The 22,229-nt window shown below is 36.6% G+C and overlaps 1 long non-coding RNA gene across 3 annotated transcripts in view; it reads left to right on the top strand.

Moving 5' to 3' along the window:
* The window catches only part of LOC113242064 (uncharacterized), a 338,014-nt gene that overhangs the window by 47,543 nt on the left and 268,242 nt on the right, over positions 1-22,229 (top strand). Inside the window, exon 4 of one of the 3 annotated variants that reach the window (XR_006412073.3) lies at positions 550-723. The exons of the other annotated variants lie outside the window; for them this stretch is intronic. This is a non-coding gene — a long non-coding RNA (uncharacterized LOC113242064). Of the gene's footprint in view, positions 1-549; positions 724-22,229 lie in introns of those variants that run through there. 3 annotated transcript variants of the gene reach the window in all.

A 22,229-nucleotide genomic window follows, 5' to 3' on the forward strand; every position in this document is an offset into this window, starting at 1 on the left:
AGTTAGAAAAATGGCCTATATTAATATCAGTAAGCTTGTTTTGCTTTTGATCATGCACAGACAGAAAAGCATGTCTCAGAGGTGAAATTGTGTATTATCAACATGCCTTTCCATTGTTCTTATATTCTGTAGTGAAAGTTGCTAATGATGATTCTTTATTTAGAATTATGTGTTCAGTTTTACCAGACTATCCTTAAAATAACATATAATTGGATATAACAGACTCCATAAAATATGAAAAATTACATGTTAGGTGAATCTGTGGCAGCCGCTGTGGTAAACTGACTCCGGAAAGGTAAGAGCTAAAGGGTCTGTTGACTGTCCTTTGGTCTATACATGATGCCTACATGAGTTTCAGATGGGCCAGTGAACAAATATTTGACCTTTCTTAAAAATTATATAGGCTTAGTTATATATGCTATCACCATTCATTTAACATTTAACTGCAAACTGTCTTGTTTTCTATTTAACTTTATATGTATGTAAAACTTTTCTTTTTCTGTTATTTCTTTTCTATTTCTACCCTGTGATCACTTTGGACCATAACAGGAAGATAAAGAACATGGAAGACAAGGGGGCCCCTGGGTGGCTCAGTTGGTTAAACGTCTGTCTTGGGCTCAGGTCATGATCCCAGGGTCCTGGGATTGAACCCTGCATCAGGCTCCCTGCTCAGCGAGGACCCTGCTTCTCCCTCCCCCCCGCCCCTCCCCCTTCTGCTTGTGCTCACTCTCACTCTATCTCAAATAAATAAAATCTTAAAAAAAAAAAAGAATATGGAAGACAATCCCCCTAAACTACAGGATCGATCTTTCCTTGTGTCGTTCTGCTTATTTTTGTTGTATATTGAACTTGGTACAACACTTGGATTCCTGACTTTTCCCTCCTGCAAGCTTGTGATATCTAGTTCCAACTTTGCTGAAGTTTTGGTACTCAGACATGGCCGGTCTCTGAGTTTCAGTCTTACGTTTTCTATTGCCCACCCCATACCTTAGAATTAACAAGTAACAGCTTGGTAACTTACCCATTATGGATAAACACTGGTGGTCTCACTCATGCTCCTTTTACTGAGAGTTAGTTGTCAGAAGGCTAGAAGTAGCTCAGTTTTGTCAAAATGATTTGAGTTGATTCATGGCAAATGAAATGAAATTTTCTCACTTCCTACATGGTTAGGAATTTTGGTTCTCAGAAGGTATGGAATTTAAATAGTGAGAGCTAATGGAAGCCACATCTGTAGCTCTGAGAACAATAGCTAATTATATAGGTTCTTGAAAATACAATTCCAATCTATGTTACTAAAGAAATCTGCTGAAATTGGATTTTTTTCTACTTCAAGAAATCAGTTCAGAAATTCCAAACTTTTGTAAGTCATGGTCTTCTTTGAAACCGCATTGCTCATATGTTTTACATTTTCACTGCATGAGTTCTCTGTTCTTTTGATGTACTCAATAATTTATTACTTTTCGCATTTTTCTGGTGACACAGATCCCAGAGCTATAAGAAACTGGCCATTTAGTTCATATGATTTGGGCTTAAAATATGATAAAAAAAAAGTAAAAATAGTTAATGTATCAAATTGCATTACAAAAGGTGTTCTGAATAACAAAGCTTATTCCATTCAGTGAGTTTTTCTATGAAAGAATGATCTTGTCATAACAAATTTTATGTAACTGTAATAAAATTCTGCTTGTGTCTGTCTTATGATCATTATCACTAAGCAACAGACTTATTTGCTGCTTACAGGAATGATCTATAGATGAATTTATTAGAATTGCTTCATTCTGCCATCAAACACCAATTACACATCAACTCTCCTGAAGTTTTTACTCCTTTATCACTAAAACCAATTCAGACAGAGACGAAGACCCAAATATCTGAAGTTTGATATCACTATCACTGACCCCAAACAATTATAGTATCTAAAGCTTAAAATGATAGATATTTCATAGCATCTCCTATTTTTCCTGACCACAAAACGTTTTTTTTTTTTCCTCACAAGCTAATTCTAACTAGGAAAACTATCAGATTCTTTTCATCTGTACCACCTGCATATGGCAAATCTAATTTCAAGTAAGATGCCATTATGAAACGATTGTAATGCTTCATGTAGTTTGTTACAATGCTTTTGAACTACAGCAACCTGGTAACATTAAGTGAAAGCCCCTTATAATTCTCTCTCTCTCTCTCTCTCTCTCTCTCTCTCTCTGTGTGTGTGTGTGTGTGTGTGTGTGTGTGTGTGTGTGATTTTGTGGTCCATGGGGAGAACTGGGCAAAGATAGTGTGTTTTTCTCTCCACCAGAAGTCAGAAATACAACACCTCTCTGCAATCTCAAAAACATTCATACCTTCTATGAATTGTTAAAAAATAATCACTCACTTGGACTAATACAAAACATTGTAAAAGATTCTAATATTGGAAACCAAATCAGACCCTATTCTCTTTCAGCACTTAAAATAAATGGGATGGAGGGAATATACCAAGGCACAAAAAATCGTATTTTTATCAAAGCCAGCCATAACTACCTACTTGGAGATAGGCATTAATCTATCATTCTTGAGCCTTTTTGACCCTCCTAGTACTTTCTAAATCTGAAATCCCAAGCAGTAGAAAGCAATCATGATAAGGGTCCTAGTATCCTTCAACTACTCTTGAACATTCTCTCCTCTCTATTATAACATTATGAAGTTTTATTTTTGCCTTTTAAACATAACTTATTAGTCATCATTACTTTTCTATGGCCAGTAATTATTTCTCATAACTAAGATTTTATTGGTTTTTGTCCTCACACATTTTGTAGCATGTATGTTGCCATGTGGTTCACTTTTCTTTTTGCTGAAGTTCATCCCCTAATGTTTATGGTGAGAGCCGCTGTGTGGAAAGCTCTGTCTTTGTAGGTCTGATAATATGTTTCCTTTGTCCTCATTCTGAAGTAATAATTTAAGCAGATGTAAAATTCTAAGTTGAGATCTCTTTTTCCCAACTTTTAAAGATATTGGTCCGTTGTTTTCTGGTTTCTATTGATTTAGAGGAGGTATCTTTGATGGCCTATTTTCATTCCTATGTATGTAAGATCTTTCTATAGTAGATTATTTTAAGATGACTTTAAAAATTTTTGATACTTTACAGTTTAACATGGGTTTGGGTGTGGGCTTTTTTTAAAAAAAAATTCTCATTATTTGGAGTACATTCTCTATTTCATGTTTTTCTTCAATTTTGGAAAATTCCCAGAAAATATCTCTTCAAATATTCCTTCTCTTCCATTCTCTCTATTTTATCCTTCTGGGGCTTTTATTAGATGAATGTGAGAGTCTCTCAATTTGTCTTACATTCTCAAAATTGCTCTTCCAATTTTAAAAATGTCATTTTCTCTGGCATCCTGAGTGGCTTCTTTACTCCTTCTACTATTGCTAATTCTCTCTTCAATTGTTTCTAATTTAGTTTCATCAACCCATTGCATTTTTTATTTAGTGGCTATATTTCTAATGGGTCATCTTTGATATAATTGATTTCTTCTTTTTTTAAAAACTAATTTTTAAATAGAAGTTATTAGCCCACTTATCTCCATGACCATACAGCTACCTTTTCTATAAAATTCACTTCTCATGAAGGAAATTCATGTTCTGATTGTTGTTTCATAGTTCCCTTCTTATTGGTAGGTTTCTTCATATGTTTGGAAACATTAGTTTGCAATTTTAATTTGAATGAGAAGTTGTTTGTTCTCTCTCTCTCACTTTTGGCTGACTCCCTTCTCTAAAAAATTTGAGGACTCATCCACCTAGATCCTGTTCAGCACATGTTAATGTACTCCCCCACATTTTCCAGCCTTCCTTCTATTACTTTGGGGTTATGAGACTAGTTCTGGCAAATGGATTGTGAGTGGAAGTAATATGTATCACTCCTAGTCCGAAAGACCAGTAAGGACATATGCGGAATAGCCATGTTTTGTACCTTATAGATGGGTCTAAAGAACACTGGATTGGTAGAGATGCTGGATGGGATCATCCCAGATTCCTCTCACTGTTAGGAGACAGCTGCCAAGCAGAGCCACCCGACCTGCAATGGACTGTGATGTGAACATGAAGTAAAATTTTATTGTATAAATCTGCTAATATTCTGAGTTTGTTTGTTACTGCAACATAAGTTAGCCCTAACTGTTACACCACATGCCACTCTATTCCCTATTCCAGCCTGTACCCGAGAGCCAGGTTATAAAGTGATGATTTTAAGTTCCTATGCTATTTTGATATTTGAGATATGATAATTCACCAAGCTAGCAGGCAGATTTCAGTCCTTATTATAAAGCTGGTCTCTACATTCCCAATTCCTTATGTCTGAGGTCCTCTTTAGTCTCAGGCAGCAATCAGCAGAAGTTCCCCTAATGTCTGGCTCCCAGTTGTGTCACTGAGTCTTTGTCTGTTATCTTATGCTTATGAAGCTGACCGGCCTGCTGCCAGTTCCACTTCTGGGACTGATGCCCAGCAAGCCAGGAGCTTCAGCCCCGCTCAGCCCTATGAATTCTGGTTTATAGAGATGCTTCTCTTTTAAAAAATATATAGCTATGTACTTTTTTTCCCTTTCCATACTTGCTGTATGTTTGGAGTAGAGGGGTGTGTTGAGGTATAAATTTACTTCACTAGCTTAAATAAGAAGACTTTCAGAGCACAGTTCTCCAATCTGGAGTTTAAAGATTAGCATACATGAAAAGCCATAGTGGTTCATGCAGGCCATCTTAGAGCCCCGTAGGGGTGAGAGAACGTGCAATTGTTTTCAGCCGTGGCTTCTGGAGTCCTAATGGGCTTTATGAAGTTCTTGGCTTTCAAAGCATTCACTATCAATTGTCCATTTCACACTCTGACAACTTTTATGGTGCTTTTCAGAGATGTTTTGGAAGCTGTGTTGAAAGCAATAAGCTAGGCTAGTGATTCTCAAATCTGAATGATATATGGCCTTTTTTTTAAGGACCAAAGAATTCAAGACCTCCTTAATGTTGATTGACAATATTATTATTATTATTTATTCATTTACTTAAATATATACAAACATAAACTAGATATATGCCTCTTATGATTAAAACTCAGATACAACTAAAAACTAAAACAAATTTATAAATTAAATACAAACAAAACTATAAAACCAATAAGATTCAGAGTAACACATTTATTTTAATGTGACAGATGATGTTGCTTTCCTGAAACCAAATTGATGCTTGTAATACAAACATTGTAATGACCATTGAGATTCATTGTATCAGACAGATCATGGCAGAAAATGAAACACATTTATTTCAGGAGTATTTGAAGAGGGTTTAATAAAGGAAATACATACAAGGTAAAGACAGGGTTGAGTATAGCAATAGTGAAGAGCTTTATCGCCCATGAGACTGTAGAGGCAGATGAAGGAGTAATAATCAGAACCTGGAGTGTGGCTACAGATACAGGAGCAGCATGACTTAGAGAAGCTGTGCTCTTCGTTCCAAGGATACAATCAATTTGTAGGAACCCAGCAGGGAGGAAGCCATCAAAATAAATACCCTGACCTTACTCTTCAACCTCCTGCTATCAACTCCCATTTGCTGACCCCAACTAGAAGCCAGAGGGCAAAGAAGCCTGGGAATGAAGGTTATAGGACTTCTGAGTGGAAAAGAGTAGGGAGAATAATCTGGAGAAGCAAAGAAAAATATACATCCAGTTCCTTGAAGTGCAGTATGTACTACCAGGTACTTTGTGATAATATAGTTCTCCCATGACTTTTTTTAACAATTCAAACTGGGAAAAAAAAAAAAAGCGTTTGACTTTCCCTTGGCGTGAATACAACTTTACATTTGAAGTACCCTTTATTCTTTCTTATTAGTTATGACAGTTTAAATTATAATTAGTACCAACACAGAGATAAACAGAAAGAAGGTAGAAGCACTGAAATTTGTGGCAATATTCAGTTATAATATGAGCATCTAGCTGGTCCTCAGTTGCGTTTAAAAATTGTCATCAAAATAGATACATAATATTTTTAAATGTTAAAAAAAACAAAAAAGCAAGCAAATAACAGCAATAACAAAATCCCCAAAGAGAACTTCAATTTGTGCCTCTGGATCCACCTGAGTTAATGGACCTCATTTGACAATCACTGAGCTAAGCCATTTCATGCTTCAATTTGGATAATTTCTCCCTGTTCCAAAGCTGCTGGGAAAACTACCTGCAGCTTTGTTGTGATTCTGTTACTCTCTTCATAAAAAACCTTTAGTGGCTCCTCATTTCCTACAGAATTAAGTGTAAGGTCCTCAACCTGGAATTCCAAGCCCTGAACTTACTTTTCAAGCTTTATCTTCCATGACTGTTCCCTTAGATATATTGTATACTCTATAGCCAAACTGGGATGTGTATTATGGCCTAAATATCCTCTGTTTTTTTAGTTTCTTATCTCTGTACCTGTTTTTTCTCTGCTTAAAAATGTCAGCTGCCTCACTGCTGCCTTTTGAAATCCTGCACCCCTCTATAAGCCCATTTCAAGTTCCACCTGTTCTCTAAAGACTGAACTAACACTAAATATCAGATTGTCAAATCTGACTCACACAATTTGGAGATCTTATCTGGTATCAAGCTTTCCAACCAATTTTAAGAATACAAGCACTCAGAAGTTACAGGCAAGGCAGAGAGAAGGTTGACACATCCCATATGACTTCCCACATCCTTTTTTTTTTTTTTTTTTTTGGTACACATGTGCTCTCCATCCCACAACAATAGATGAGGTCTCTAATTGAGGATTGCAGGTTACCTTACACAATGGGGAGAATTTAAGTTAGGAAACATCTCTGCATCATGCTCCAGAGAGTTGTATGGCTTATGTTACATTCTACAAGGAGCCATACATCATAAACCCATAGACTGTAGGCTTATTTACCCTAAGCAATCATAAACCAGAGACATCCTGCATCATTAGTCTATTTTCCAAGAATTCTAGTTATCATATTTGCAAGGATATTAAATTGAGTCACTGCCTACTTCCTTTTTCTGGAATCATCTCCATGGTAATTGAGAAAGGAATGGCTCACTAACCTACTGCTTTAATGCCTTCCTCCACAAATACTTTCTTGATTACTCCAGTCAATATAATCTTTCCCTTCTATCTCTTGTGACTCTATCATAGCACTATTTTTCTGCCTTGCATTGTACTTATTTAAATTATGTTCTCCCCTCTTGCAACTCAGCAGAAGGGACATGATATATTCGTTTTGGGGTTACTAACAATACTTTGCAAAGTGACTTGCATACAATAATTGTTTAATAAATGTTGAAAGGAATTAGGAGAAAGAGAGAATTTTCTATCTTATTAATTTCTGCAGATACCACTGTTGAGTCCTGGACAGTGGAGAGGAATAAGACCAAATTCAAGTGAGTGTAAATACCAGCTTATGTAAATAACTTAATAACAGCCCTTTAAAAGATTGTTGAAAAGGTGCATTATGCAAAAGTCTGCATTAGGTGAAGTTGTTTTCATGGTCTTTGCTTCTCATTCCTGAGCATCTTTCCCTCTCTCCTCAATGCTTATCTGCATCTTGTTTGTAGGGATGAACTTTACCAAGGTGAGATGCTGGCTGGAAGAGTGATTCACAGTTACCAGGGAAAGTGTTAGAGGATGTTATCTAGAAATTCATCCTTAGAGTATCAGAATCAGTGGTAGGAACGATAAGAGCCATGATGGAGTCAAGCTTGGAGGTGGGGAAATTAGAAAGTAGTCAATCAGTCCATCAACTGGAAGGAAAAGGCAGAGACAAAAACCAGTGAAATGCAATGAGGAAGACAGGATAGGGAAATGTGCTAGCTGTTGAAGTGAGTGGCTCAGTATCCAGGTCTCAAAACCTGGAGCATCCTTGGGGTGTTGCTGTATGTAGGTCTTAGAAAGTTTTCCTGGGTGAAAGGCAGATACTTAAAAGGATAGAACTGGCCTCACAGACAGAGTTCCAAATGAGTTCTCTCTATTCATATAAAATTTTATTCTCAGCACAGACATACCTCATTTTATTGTGCTTCTTTTCATTGCACTTTGCATATATTGTGTTTTTTTACAAATTGAATGTTCGTGGCTACCCAACATCAAGCAAGTCTATGGGGCCATTTTTCCAACACCGTTTGTTCACTTTGTGTCTGTGTCACATTTTGGTAACTCTTGTAATATTTCAAACTTTGTCATTATTATATTTGTTATGGTGATCTGTGATCTGTGATCTTCGATGTTACTGTTGTAATTGTTTTGGGGCACCACAAACCGCACCCATATACGATGGCAAACTTTGTAAAGGTGTGTGTTCTGACTGCTCCACTAACTGGCTGTTCCCCCATCACTCTCCCTCTCTTCAGGCTTCCATATTCCCTGAGACACAGCAATGTGGAAATTAGGCCAGGTAATAACCCTACCATGGCCTCTAAATTTTCAAGTAAAAGAAAGAGTCACATGTCTCTCACTTTAAATTAAAAGCTAGAAATGATTAAGCTTAGTGAGAAAGGCATGTAGAAAGCTGAGATAAGCCAAAAGCTAGGCCTCTTGCACAAAACAGCTAAGTTATGAATGCAAAAGAAATATTCTTGAGGAAAATTAAAAGCGCTACTCCAGTGAACACATGAATGATTAGAAAGCAAAACAGCCTTATTACGGATATGGAGAAAGTTGTAGTGGTCTGGATAGAAGATCAAACCAACCACAACATTCCTTTAAGACAAAGCCTAATACAGAGCAAGGCCCTAGCTCTCTCCAATTCTGTGAGGGCTGAGAGAGGTGAGGATGCTGTAGAAGAAAAGTTGGAAGCTAGCAGAGGTTGGTTCATGAGGTCAAAGGAAAGAAACCATCGCCATGACATAAAGTGCAAGGTGAAGCAGTGAGTGCTGATGTAGAAGCTGCAGTAATTTATCCAGAATAACTTGCTAAGATAATTAATAAAGGTGGCTATACTAAATAACACATTTTCAGTGTGGATGAAATAGCCTGATACTGGAAGAAGATACCATGTAGGACTTTCATAGCTTGAAAGAAGTCAGTGCCTGGCTTCAAAGCTTCAAAGGGCAGATTGACTCCCTTTTAGAAGCTAATGCAGCTGTTGACTTTAAGTTGAAGCCAATGCTCATTTGCCATTCCAAACATCCTAGCGCCTTAAAGAATTATGCTTAATCTACTCTGGCTGTGCTTATTAATGGAACAACAAAGCCTAAATAACAACACATCTGTTTACAGCATGGTTTACTGAATATTTTAAGCCCACTATTGAGACTTACTTCTCATAAAAAAGGATTTATTTTAAAATATTACTGCTCAGTAGCAATGTATCTGGTCACCCAAGAACTCTGATGAACTTGTACAATGAAATTCATGTTGTATTTATGACTGCTAACAACCTCTACTCTGCAGCCCATGGATCAAGGAGTCATTATGATTTTCAAGTCTTATTTTTAAGAAATACATTTCATATGGTTATAGCTGCCATAGATAGTGATTCCTCTGATGAATCTGGGCAAAGCAAATTGAAAACTTTCTGGAAAGATTTCACTATTCCAGATCCCATTGAGAACATTTACGATTCATGGGAAGAGGTCAAAATATCAACATTAACAGGAGTTTGGAAGAAGTTGATTCCAACCCTCATGGACGGCTCTGAGGGGTTCAAGACTTCAGTGAGGGAAGTAACTGGAGATGCGATACAAATAGCAGAGGACTAGAATTAGGAGTAGAGCCTGAAGATGTGACTGAATTGCTGAAATCTTATGATAGAGTTTTAATGGATGAGGAATTGCTTCTTAGAGACGAGCAAAGAAAGTATATCTTGAGATGGGATCTACTCCTGGTGAAGACATTGTGAAGACTGTTGAAATGATCATAAAGCATTTAGAATATTATATAAACTTAGTTGATAAAGCAGCAGCAGGGTTTGAGAGTAGTGACTCTAAGTTTGGAAGAAATTCTACTATGGGTAAAATGCTATCAAACAGCATTACATGCTATAGAGAAATCATTTGTAAAAGGAAAAGCCCGTCAATACAGCAGACTTCATAGTTGTCTTATTGTAAGAAATTGCCACAGCCACTCCGACTTTCAACAACCACTACCCTGATCAGTCAGCAGCCATCAACACTGAGACAAGATCCTCCGTCGGCAAAAAGATTACAATTTACAATTTACTGAAAGCTTAGATGATGGTTAGCATTTTTTTTAGGAATAAAGTATTTTTAAATTAAGGTATATACATTGTTTTTTAGACATAATGGTATTGCACATGTAATAGACTACACTATAGTGTAAACATAGTTTTTATATGCTTTGGGAAACCAAAAATATCATTTGACTCACTTTATTGCAACACTTGTTTTATTGCAGTGGTCTGAAAATAAACCCACAATATCTCCAAGGAATTCCTATGTGAAAAGGATCGATAATAGTTTAAATGTCCTTCTGAGGACTATATACATATGCCTAGAACCCTAAGCCATAGGCAAAAGTGGAGAAGGGTGCATTTCTGTTCTTGGAATGAGGAGAATTGGGACCATAGGGACTTTCCTAATATTTTATTAACCCAGATGGATGCCCTGTACAACACTCCTCTTATTTGGCTCCCTAACATTGACAACTTAAAAACAATCTCAGCCTAACCTCTCTAACTGATAATAAAATATGAAGTTTCATGCCTTCTTCCCTGAAGAGAGAGGGAAAAATCCCATAGTTATACTTCCTTAATTTTATCGTTTGAATAGCTGTTTTTCCTTATCTATTTTTTTGGTAATTTTAGATTCTTTTTTTTTATTATGATATGTTAGACACCATTAGCTTTTGATGTAGTGTTCCATGATTCATTGTTTAGCATATGACACCCAGTGCTCCAATGCAAAACGTTCAATTAATACCCTTCACCGGGCTAGCCAACCCCCCCAGTTTGTTTCCCGGAGTCCATAGTCTCTCATGGTTCATCTCCCCCTTTGTATTCCCCCCTTCATTTTTCCCTTCCTTCTCCTAATGATCTCCCTGCTATTCCTTATGTTCCACTAATAAGTGAAGCTATATGATAATTCTCTTTCTCTGCCTGACTTATTTCACTTAGCGTAGTCTCTTCCAGTTCCATTGAGTAATCATTCTTTCTAATGGCTGAGTAATATTCCATTGTATATATGGACCACATCTTCTTTATCCATTCATCTGTTGAAGGGCATCCCAGCTCCTTCCACAGTTTGGCTATTGTGGACAATGCTGCTATGAACACTGGGGTTCATATGGCCCTTCTTTTCACTACATCTGTATCTTTGGGGTAAATACCCAGTAGTGCAATTGCTGGATCGTAGGGTAGCTCTATTTTTAATTTTTTAAGGAACCTCCACATTGTTTTCCAAAGTAGCTGTACCAACTTGCATTCCCACCAACAGTATAAGAGGGTTCCTTTCTCCACATCCTCTTCAACATTTGTTGTTTCTTGCCTTCTCAATTTTTGCCATTCTAACTGGTGTAAGGTGGTATCTCAATGTGGTTTTGATTTGAATTTCCCTGATGGCTAATGATGTTGAACATTTTTTCACGTGTCTGTTAGCCATTCGTATGTCTTCATTGGAAAAGTGTCTGTTCATATCTCCTTAACTGTTTTGAACAATGTTCTTCTTGGAGATTATTTTTCTATTACTACATAACAAATTATCACAGACTTAATGGTTTAAAGCATTGCACATTTATGATCTCCCACAGTTTCTGTGGTCGAAGAGTCTGAACATGGCTTGGCTGGGTCCTCTGTTTAGGGTCTCACGAAGCTACAGTGAAGGTGTTGGATAAAGTTGGGTTTTCACCACCAGCAGCTTGACTGAGGAAGGATCTATTTCCATGCCACTTAGGTTGATGGTGGATTCATTTCCAAGCAGCTGTAGGATTCATGGCAGCTTGTTTCTTCAAAGTCAGCAACAGAGAGACTCCAGAAAGTTGATGCTATGAAACCATGTAATCACATACACATAATCATGTATACCCTACTACCTTTGTCATATTCCATTGGTTAGAAGCATGTCACAGGGAAGAGGAGATTACACAAGGACGTGACTACCAGGAGGTGAGATTCATTGGGGGGGGGGCACCTTAGGGTCTGTCTGCCACAGAGGTATAATGCTATTTATATAAATTCTAAGTACAAATCAGTCTATACTCATGTAGATCTTTCATGCATATGTAGTAACAGTGAGTCTAATGATGATGAAGATCATGGTGATGCAGGGCCAGATGTCAGAAATTTGTGCAAGGGCTCTAAGGAAGAAAGAACAGCTTAAGGTTAGAGGCCTTCTCAGGCAACATTCAACTTGATGTATGCCATGTTTACTGATGAGATGTTTTCTAACTGGGAGCTAAATATCCATCCTATGCATTACAGAAACTTGTAACTCTTAAATTTTATATTCCCTCCACAGTATTTTCTGGACCTAAGGTGTCTATATTCTCTGCTGTGACTTAAATATATGAAGTAAATGGTCAAAATGTATAAACTCTGAAACCACGGGAAGAAAAAGAGCCAGTCTGGTAGCTTGTGGCCGTTTTGGGTTTTGTAACTAACAAAGCTACAATAGGGAGGCTGATGCTACTTGCCAATGCTGAAGAATTTTATACCCAGCAAAGGACCTGTGTGGGAAGATAGAACCTAATTTCTTCGCTGCATCAAGAGCTTTACATGATTAATTGTCTTGTTTGTCCTAAATCTATCCAAGATAAAAAAGAAATATGGGGAGGAAGGGCATAGAAAGAACATCTAATTTGGACGTTTACGTGGGAATCATTTCAAGCATCTGCAATTCAGACTGCCTCAAAGAATGTCCTGTCACTGCTCATTGCCAAGAGGAAATGTGCCCTGTAGAGGAAGAGAGCAGAGAGGCGTGCCTGGGTGGCTCAGCTAGGTAAGCGTCCAGCTCTTGGTTTTGGCTCAGGTCATGATCTCGCAGTTGTGGGATTGAGCCCCACGTCGGGCTCTGTGCTCAGTGTGGGTCTGCTTCAGATTCTCTCTCCCTCTCCTCACTCATGCTCTTTTTCTCTCTCTCAAGCAAATAAATAAAATCTTAAAAAAGAACTAAAGGAAGAGAGAGCAGACTTGATTCTCCAAACTACATGAGCCCACTTTTCTTTTTTCTTTTACTAATGTTTTCACCCATCCTGTGACTACTAATCAAAGCTGTGAACTGCTCTCTGAACATGACCTATACTTCGCTGCCCTTTCTTGCTCCACTGAAAGAGTTCTCTCTGCTTCTAGTATCTTCCTCTAGTCAATCCTTAAGGCCAAGCTCAAACACCATCACCTTCTTTAGTACTCTGATCACTCTATCCTCCTTTATATTCTTGCAGTGCTTGGCAACTTTCTTATGGTTCATCATATTGTATTCCATAGGTTTTTATTTTGTGGTAAAATTCATATAACATAAAACTGACCATTTAACTATTTTAAAGGTACAATTTACACTCACATGTATAATTTACACTCAAATATATAATTTACATTCGCAGTGTACAACCATCACCATTATCAAATTCCAAAACATTTTCTTCACCCCTCTCCCCTAAAAAAGCCCCCCTGTACCCATTAAGCTGCCACTTCCCACCCCTCCTACCCCCAGTCCCTGGAAACCACCAACATGCTTTCTGTATCTATGGATTTGCCTATTCTGGATATTTCATATCAGTGGAATCATCATACAACATGAGGCCTTTTATCTAGATTATATCAGTTAGCATAGTGTTTTTAAGATTTATCTATGTTATAGCATGCATATATCAATACTGTTTATGACTGAATGGTATTCCATTGTATGGCTATGCCACGTTTTGTTTATTCATTCATCAGTTGATGGACATTTGTGTTGTTTCACTTTTTAGCTGCTATGAATAATGCTGCTCTGAACTTTCAAATACATGTTTTTATTTGAATACCCGTTTTCAGTTCTCTTGGGCATATACTCAGAAGTATAATTGCTAGGTCATGTGGTAACCCTGTGTTTAACATTTTGAGGAATTGTCACTGCTTTCCATAGCAGCTGCACCACTTTATGCTCCCACTAGCAGCATGTTAGGGCTCCAATTTCTTTACATTCTCATCAACACTTGTTATTTTATGAATGTGTGTGTGTGTGTGTGTGTGTGTGTGTTTGTGTGTGTGTGTGTTAATTCTAGCCATCCTAGTAGATATGAAGTAGCACCTCATTGTGGTTTTAATTTGCACTTCCCAAATGACAATGATGTGGAACATCTTTTCATGTGCTTGTTAGCCATTTGTATATTTTCTTTGGAGACATCCCACAGATTTTTATGTTTATTTTTCATCTTTCCTTTGAGACTACAAGTTTCTTGAGGACAGGAAATATTTTATTAATATTTTAATCTCTTAGGGGATCTCTTAAATTGATCTGGGCACACTAAATGCTCAACAGATGCTTACTGACCTGAATGTAGAAGTCATAACAAAATGTTGTATTGCCTGAGTCAGCCCCGAACTAAAGTCCTCATATCATCATTTTTGTATAAAACTATTCTTATTCAGAACATCAGTAAACCCTTTGTTAATAAATCTATTGGGTCTTTCAGTGACATATGAACTTTTGACCACATATCCCTTGAAATATTTTGTTTCTCTTTCTTTAAGATACCACATTTCACTAGCTTTACTTCCTGCTTCTTAGAAGCAGTCTCCTTTGTGGACCCCTGTCCTCTGATGAACACTTGAAGATGAGCATTGCCAGGACATCTGGCCTTGGTCTTCTCTGTTCATTGGTACCAGTGTTTCCCAAACACTGGCCTCCAAATGGTGTCATTTCATGATAAAGTCACTTTGTGGTAAAGGATGATAAGTTAAATATTTTACATACCTTATTTGGTTAATTAGAAGGATTATCCTTTTTAAGATGATATCATCTATATTTTTATAAGTTAAAATTTCTTCTCCTTCTATGAAATAATAATGATAGTATATGGCTACTAATATATACTTTTAATGTCCATGAAAAAGTAAAAAATGAGCAACCCTTTATTGAGTTACTATTCTTAACCATTTAAAAACGTACTGGACATAGATATTCTATTCTATACTTATTCCCACAGTAATTTCATTTATGGATAAAACTTTAATTATCACTTACATGATGATGAAGTCCAAGTAAAAAATATCTCTATTAAGCTCAAATCTATATATCCAACTTCTTATTGAAAAATTTCTCTTGATGTTCACAAGATCTTTTGATTTAACACATCTAATCTTTTTTTTAATAATATTTTTTTATTATATTATGTTAGTCACCATACAGTACATCCCTGGTTTTTGATGTAAAGTTCCATGATTCATTAGTTGGCGTATAACACCCAGTGCACCATGCAATACGTGTCCTCCTTACTACCCATCACCAGCCTAACACATCTAATCTTGAACTCACTGTGTACCTACTCACCTCTTTCCCACTTCTCCATGTTTCCTATCTCACTGAATTTCATTATCTCATCACTTAAACCAGAAACAAGGAAGTCCCTCTGAATTCCCCCTTCTTCAACACATTTTTTACACCCAATTATCAACTTCTTTCATTTTTATCTTTATAGTATTTCTATAGATCATCCACTCTACTCAATCCCCCATCTTCTTGCTGCTACCTTATTTAAGACTACAGCCAAGCAACCATCATCCATTCAACATACATTGACAGAGTCTATACTGTGTGCCAACCCTGGGGATATAACCTGAAATCAGTATGAGAGCCTATTTTGAGGAAACATTCTTTAGCATTACAGCCTAGTCTAGGTAATGGTTGATTTTCAAATCATGAATATTTTGAAATTTTCCCATGCTTGGTCAGTGCTGTGTATATTTTAGAGGTTTACATTGGAAATATTTTGGTTTGGGGAGATTTAAAGTAAATTATTTATATTTAGCAAAGAAGTTATTCCCTAAACCTGGACTGCAGCCTAAGGAAAGTTCTAGTCTCTATTCCAGTTTTCCATTTGGAAAATAGTATAGTTCTGTAGGAAGCTAGGGGAAGTTGTTTGTTATGATTCAAGAGCTCTATGGATAAAATTTTAAAGTACAGATTTCTTATTTATTCATTAAAGATAGTTTTTGCTATGAGTTCCATGACTGAGGTATAATGGATTGTAATCATTAGTGCATATTTAAGAGCATTCAGATGTTGCCAATTATTATCTTACCAGTCAAAAAGAAAAGAAAAAAAAAAACCCCAGAAATCAAAGCATGAGACTAAAGGGGATTAAAGGGATTTGACCCAGGTCTATGAAGAAGTTGGGAACAGCATCTCCATCTTTTATATTGTGGTTCAAAGCAAGGGCTATTAGAATATGCTACTTATCCTAAGTAGGGCTTGCAAATAAAATGGTGGTCCCAGGGCTAATAGGGGAAGGGTCAGTGCCTTGAAGGAAAATGAAAAGCATCTGACTGGTTCTAAGGAGGCAAGCATGAAAAGAAGAAGAAGAAGAAGAAGAAGAAGGAGAAGGAGAAGGAGAAGGAGAAGGAGAAGGAGAAGAAGAAGAAGAAGAAGAAGAAGAAGAAGAAGAAGAAGAAGAAGAATTGGCTTTCTGGAATGGGTTACATCATCTGCTTTTGGGCTGTGTCCAGTACTTGATATTTCAGAACAAAAATATCCAACACCTTTTATACTTTTCACTTGGTAGATAATTAAAATCTGAAAACTATCCTTCCTACTACCTTTATTTTGGCAATTTTTTTTTTCCTTCGAGACTTGTTTCTTTTTGATTTCTTAATTGGACTACAGCTTGAAAAATATTAGTGATAATATTTTTTTTAAGAGGCTGGGATGCATGAGTATTGCAGGCTTGCTGGCAATATAAATGCTTTGCCAAATTTAGTATCATAGGGAGTGCCTAGAGTTTCTAGAAAGGTTTGCAGAAAGAGAGCAAACACTTTACATGTCCTAGTGTTCTTGAGATGTACCACTAGGACTTACATTTTTGGATGTGTCTTGATTTTTATCAGTTATTTCAACTATATTTTGGGTAAAGAAGTGAGAAATCAAGGAGCAGAATAGAGGAAATACATGCTTGTTTTATAATCCTTATTTCTCAGGGTTGGCAAGCAAGAGATTGCTATCATGATAACCAAGATGTTACAGATTAAGAAAGTAATCCTTAGTTACAGCATTTGTTTCAGGTTCCCAAGGGAATGTTTTACTCATGAGTTGATGGTCTGGGACAGCATGTTTTTGAGCAATGTTCTCCAACCAGGAACAAAAGATCAGAGTTCATTGTCAATAATGTTTGAATATTTCCAGGTATCCTCCTCTGCCGCTTTTGGGCCATTTTTTAGAATCATGGAATTTTTGTGCCTAAAGGAACTCAGAGATAATAAAATCAAATCTCTTCGATTTGGAGTACAATCATTGGCTTCAGAAGTTTCAATCCCGCAATTTGTTCATAGTTACTAAGTTATTAATGGCACAGTGTAACTAGAACCCAGACCCCACTCCTTGTCCTGTGTTCTTTCCTTTTACCTGATACCCGATATTCTCCTTTCTTTGTTGATACTTTTCTTCAAAACCTCCTTTGAAGAAACTGAACAAAACCAGTTTAGAATGACTGCTGGCTTCATGTGAACTCATTTTTTGTTCTTTCACAACAGTAAGTTCCTCTGATGAAAAGAATCATGGAATATAAGAGCTGGAAAGTGTATTTGTGGATTCTAATCTCCTTATTTTATAAATATAAAAAATCAAAGCCTGCAGAGTGCATTTGCCTAAGACCACACAGGTATTGGTAAGCCTAGAATATGAACTTAGAGTTCCTGTGAGTTTAGTGACTTGCAGAGAACTTCACTACCTTGTGGGAGTCACCTCTTTTTCTGAGCCATGTATATACTGGTTGAATGCGTTATAGCTATTCATTAAAATCAAAAACTAGGAAGACGTAAGACTTCCCATTCTGAGACTCCGTTGTCCTAGTATACCCTGTGTCTTGGAGAATTAGTGAAAAAAAAAAAAGAGCAAAATGAAAATAACAAAAACAACAAACCGTAAATAAAATCAACATTTAAAGGGAGCTTAAAATGAAAATGCAGAGATAATAAAGAATTATTTGTGCTTTTAACAATTATAGGTCAATTAATTAGCAGCTTTCCTCATTTTAAAGACTGGTGTCCAGTGTTTTTTCCTCTAGAAAATACAAAGATACCAGCTTGTTTTAAGTCTCCAAGCCATTCCCTGTGGACTGTTCTTGGCCTCTGCTGTCACAGTCTATAACTAGAAAAAGAAAATTGACAGATAGAAAGAAAAACCCTTAACAGCTGGAGCTTTAATTTACCTACATGGGAAAAAAATATTTCAGTTTCTGAGATTTCTCTTGGGTTGCCTGATTTGGAGGTAGAAAGAGAAGCCAGAGGAAAAATCACCAAAAAAGCTTTTAAAAGAAACACTATGAAAAGAGCAAATCCTGAGAATTGTGTTTAATAACAGAAGTGATGAATTTCCTGGCAGTCTATACCGAGCAGTTAAAGACCAACCAGCATGTGAAAGAGGCTGAATTAGTTAGAATGGTCTACAGCAGCTTAATAAAGAGTGCCAGAGATTTATTCTCTCATATGTATAATTTTAAGATATGAATGATTCTATATTTAAGAAATGTATTACACCGTCAAATTAATTTTTACTAAGAGCTTCTAGTTTGACTCAAAGCAGGGTCTGAAAAATGGAAGAGCAATGCTTTGAGCCACCAAGTTAGTACCCCACAGAATATTTTAAAATTATTTAACACACATCATCTCAGTGTCAACAACTCATCACAGATAAACTATCTAATTAACAGAACCCTTCATAGTAATTTGATAACTGAGTCTTGGCTCAGTTTTTATACCAGAAGGGCAATCCTTGATAAGCAGAAATTATAAAAGCAGATTTAAAAACCATTAATTCAGAAATAAAATCAAATTGGTCTCAAATTAACCCCCTATTGGTATTTAAACTTATTTAAAAGCACTTGGCTTAAAGATAACACTTGGAGAGGCTGCCTTTGACCAGAATCAGGCTTTGTCTGGATTGTCAGCCTCTGTATTTTAATTCCCTTTGTTGTATACCTTTCTCCTTATGCCCAGTGTAATTGATGTGGGTCCTACAGTAGGGACAGATGAGTTTATCCTGTCATTGAAGCCCTTCACAAGATGCTTTAATTATTAGAACGAATTCAAGGATTTGCGCTCTGTATTCTACTTAGGAAGCTCAATTGTTTTCTCTTTCCAATTCCATGTTGGCACCATTTCCAATGACAAATCCAATAAAGAATTCATAATTTGGCTCCCTGTGGTTATGGAAAAAGGACAGCGAGAATGCGCAACAATAATAATTTGTATGGTATTTTTTTTTAAATATGAGAGTTATTGCTGCTGCAGTTTGTATGGTATTTTTTTTTAAATATGAGAGTTATTACTGCTGCAGTTTAGGGACAAAGACCCATGAAAAAGTAGAGAAGGAATTTAATTCTACAAGGATTGTAAATTTTGATCTTTTTATCTCTGCTGATGATATCCATTTTGCAACTACATGGGGAAAGGATAGTTTCCGATAGAGAGAATTGGAGATAAAGAAAAAATAAGACATTTCCATTAAAAATGGTATTCCTCTATTTAGAGTTCAAGGTGACAAGCAAGAGGAGATAAAATTAAATTGTGGTTGTTGCAATCAGGTTACCAAACTCTCAACATAGTGATTTGGTAGAAGTGAACTCTTTTGGCTAGGAATCTACTCTTATATTTCTTTGGGACCACATGTTTAATTAAGGCTTGCTGAATCTCATCCTGCATAATAGCTGGAACAGCAGAGGCATCCATATATTAACAGAAGAATGCACTTCCCAAAAGCTCAAAAAATGTTCACTTCTTGCTTTCATTTTGCTGTTTTGGATGGGTTGGTGCATAGATGGTTAATACCCCAGCATTAATTGTAATTATCTCTGGGGGGCGGAAATATGAATAATTTTTCTTTGCTTTTTTGTTTTATTTTGTGTGTATGTGTTCAGCTCTATTTTCTAAAATAAGCATACATTACTATTGTAATAGCGAAATAATCATTTCTAAAGTACTTGCTTTGTGATATTCCTTCAGAAGCATACACCCTGATTTCCAACATTCAGTTGGGGTAAATCAGGATATGCTATATATACAAACCCTCAACTATTTCATTCCTGCTAATACACTGGTTCTGGGGTTGATTATTATCTAGATTTTAACATAGGTCTGGAAACCGTTTTCCAGACAGAGCAGACAGACCTGGAGCATACTCTCGGGACCTGGTGGATTTTATTTCTGATACACATAAATTCAAAGTTTAAAAACTTTCCTTATCTCCATTCTTATCTACTACTCTTTATTTGTAAGTAGACTGACAAAGAGGAAACTGTTGTAGTTTTTTAATATTACATTAACATAGTACGATTTAGCAAGGGGACAGAAGATATAGGTTGGGTTTGTGTCAGGATATTCTTGACACCCAACTTGAGAATGGGTACTTCCTGGCAAATGAACTTTGATGTTACTATTGTCAGCTTCACGGAGTGGCCTTCTTGTGTCTAATCCCTCAGAGAGAAACTTAAATTCCCTAGTTTATCTCCTTGGGGTTAGGATCATTTTACCTACTGTGGGATGGCTTATCTTAATGAACATTTGAGAAGATTCCACAATCTTGTTTGGAAGCCAGCTATCAGAAACTAGTTCTTATTTTCAGCCTAAATTTCTCATATTTCATTTTTCCATTCTTTTAATTTCTGGCATTTGTGTCCAGATCACTGCATAGAGATCATTCATATACTTGCAGAACAATATATTAATCCCTGAACCTTCTCTTCTCCAAGTCAAATTTCCTTATGTCCTTTAGAAAATATATAACTTCTATTTCTCCATATGGCTCGTCTTTGGTCCTACATGAAGGCTACCAATATGGTATAATGAATTTCTCAATTTTTTGTCTTTGAGAACTAAAGGTAGTAATTCTCATTAGCCATGGTTCAAATGACATGTGGAACCCCATCTCTGGAGATACCGACTTTGTAGATATGGAGTAAGACATAAGCTTACCCTTACATTTAAAATATATATATATTTAAAAAAATTTATTTATTTAAGAAGAGAGAGAGCATGCAAGTGAGCATGAGCAGAAGGGGAGGGGCAGGCAATGGGAGAAGCAGACCCCTGGCCGAGCAGGGAGCCCAGTGCAGGACTTGATCCCAGGATCCTAGGATCATGACCTGAGCCGAAGGCAGATGCTCAACTGACTGAGCCACCCAGGCGCCCTACCCTTAAATTTTTTAGCATTGTCTTATGAGGAAGAAATTTTTAATTTTGATCAAGTATGATTTATCAAATTTTTTATAGTCTGTAATTTTTTAGTCTAAATAAGAAAATTTTGCCTGACTTAAGTGACCGTGGTTTTCTTTTAGAATCTTTATAGTTTTAGTTTTCAAGTTTGGGTCTATGATACATTTTGAGTTGATTTTTGTATATATAGGTAAGGATCCATTGTTATTTTTTGTTGGGTTTTTGTTTTATTTTATTTTTTATTGTTGTTTTTAAAGATTTTATATATTTATTTGACAGAGAGAGAGAGCCAGAGAGCACAAGCAGAGGGAATGGCAGAGGGAGAGGAAGAAACACTGGGTCAGAAGCCTGATGTGGGGCTCAGTCTTAGGCCCCTGGGATCATGACCTGAGCCAAAGGCAGATGCTTAACCATCTGAGCCACCCAGGTGCCCCTGTTTTTGTTTTTTGCATGTGAATATTCAACTTCTAATTGTCCCGGCACATTGGAAATCAATTTTGTACATTGAATTGCCTTGGCACTTTTATCAAATATTAACAGACCATATATGTATTGTTCTATTTCTGGACTTCTGTCCTTTTCCATTTATCTATATATTAATTTTACTTCATTATTTTATTTTTTAAATACTTTAACAATTTATTTATTTTTAGAGCAAGAGAGAAGATGGGTGCATGCATATGAGCAGGGGAGGGGTAGAGGGCGAGGAGAGAATCCCAAGCAGAGTCCCTGCTGAGTGCAGAGCCTTATGCGGGGCTCCATCCCACCACCACGAGATCATGACCTGAACTGAAACTGAGTTGGTCGCTCAACCACCTGAGCCACCCAGGCACCCATCTGTACATTAATTTTATATAATATTAATTGATCTATATACCAATATTCAATATATAGATCAATATAATATAGATTGATATATAGATTGATATA

This window comes from Ursus arctos, unplaced genomic scaffold (genome assembly GCF_023065955.2).
Source record: "Ursus arctos isolate Adak ecotype North America unplaced genomic scaffold, UrsArc2.0 scaffold_36, whole genome shotgun sequence".
NCBI lineage: Eukaryota > Metazoa > Chordata > Mammalia > Carnivora > Ursidae > Ursus > Ursus arctos.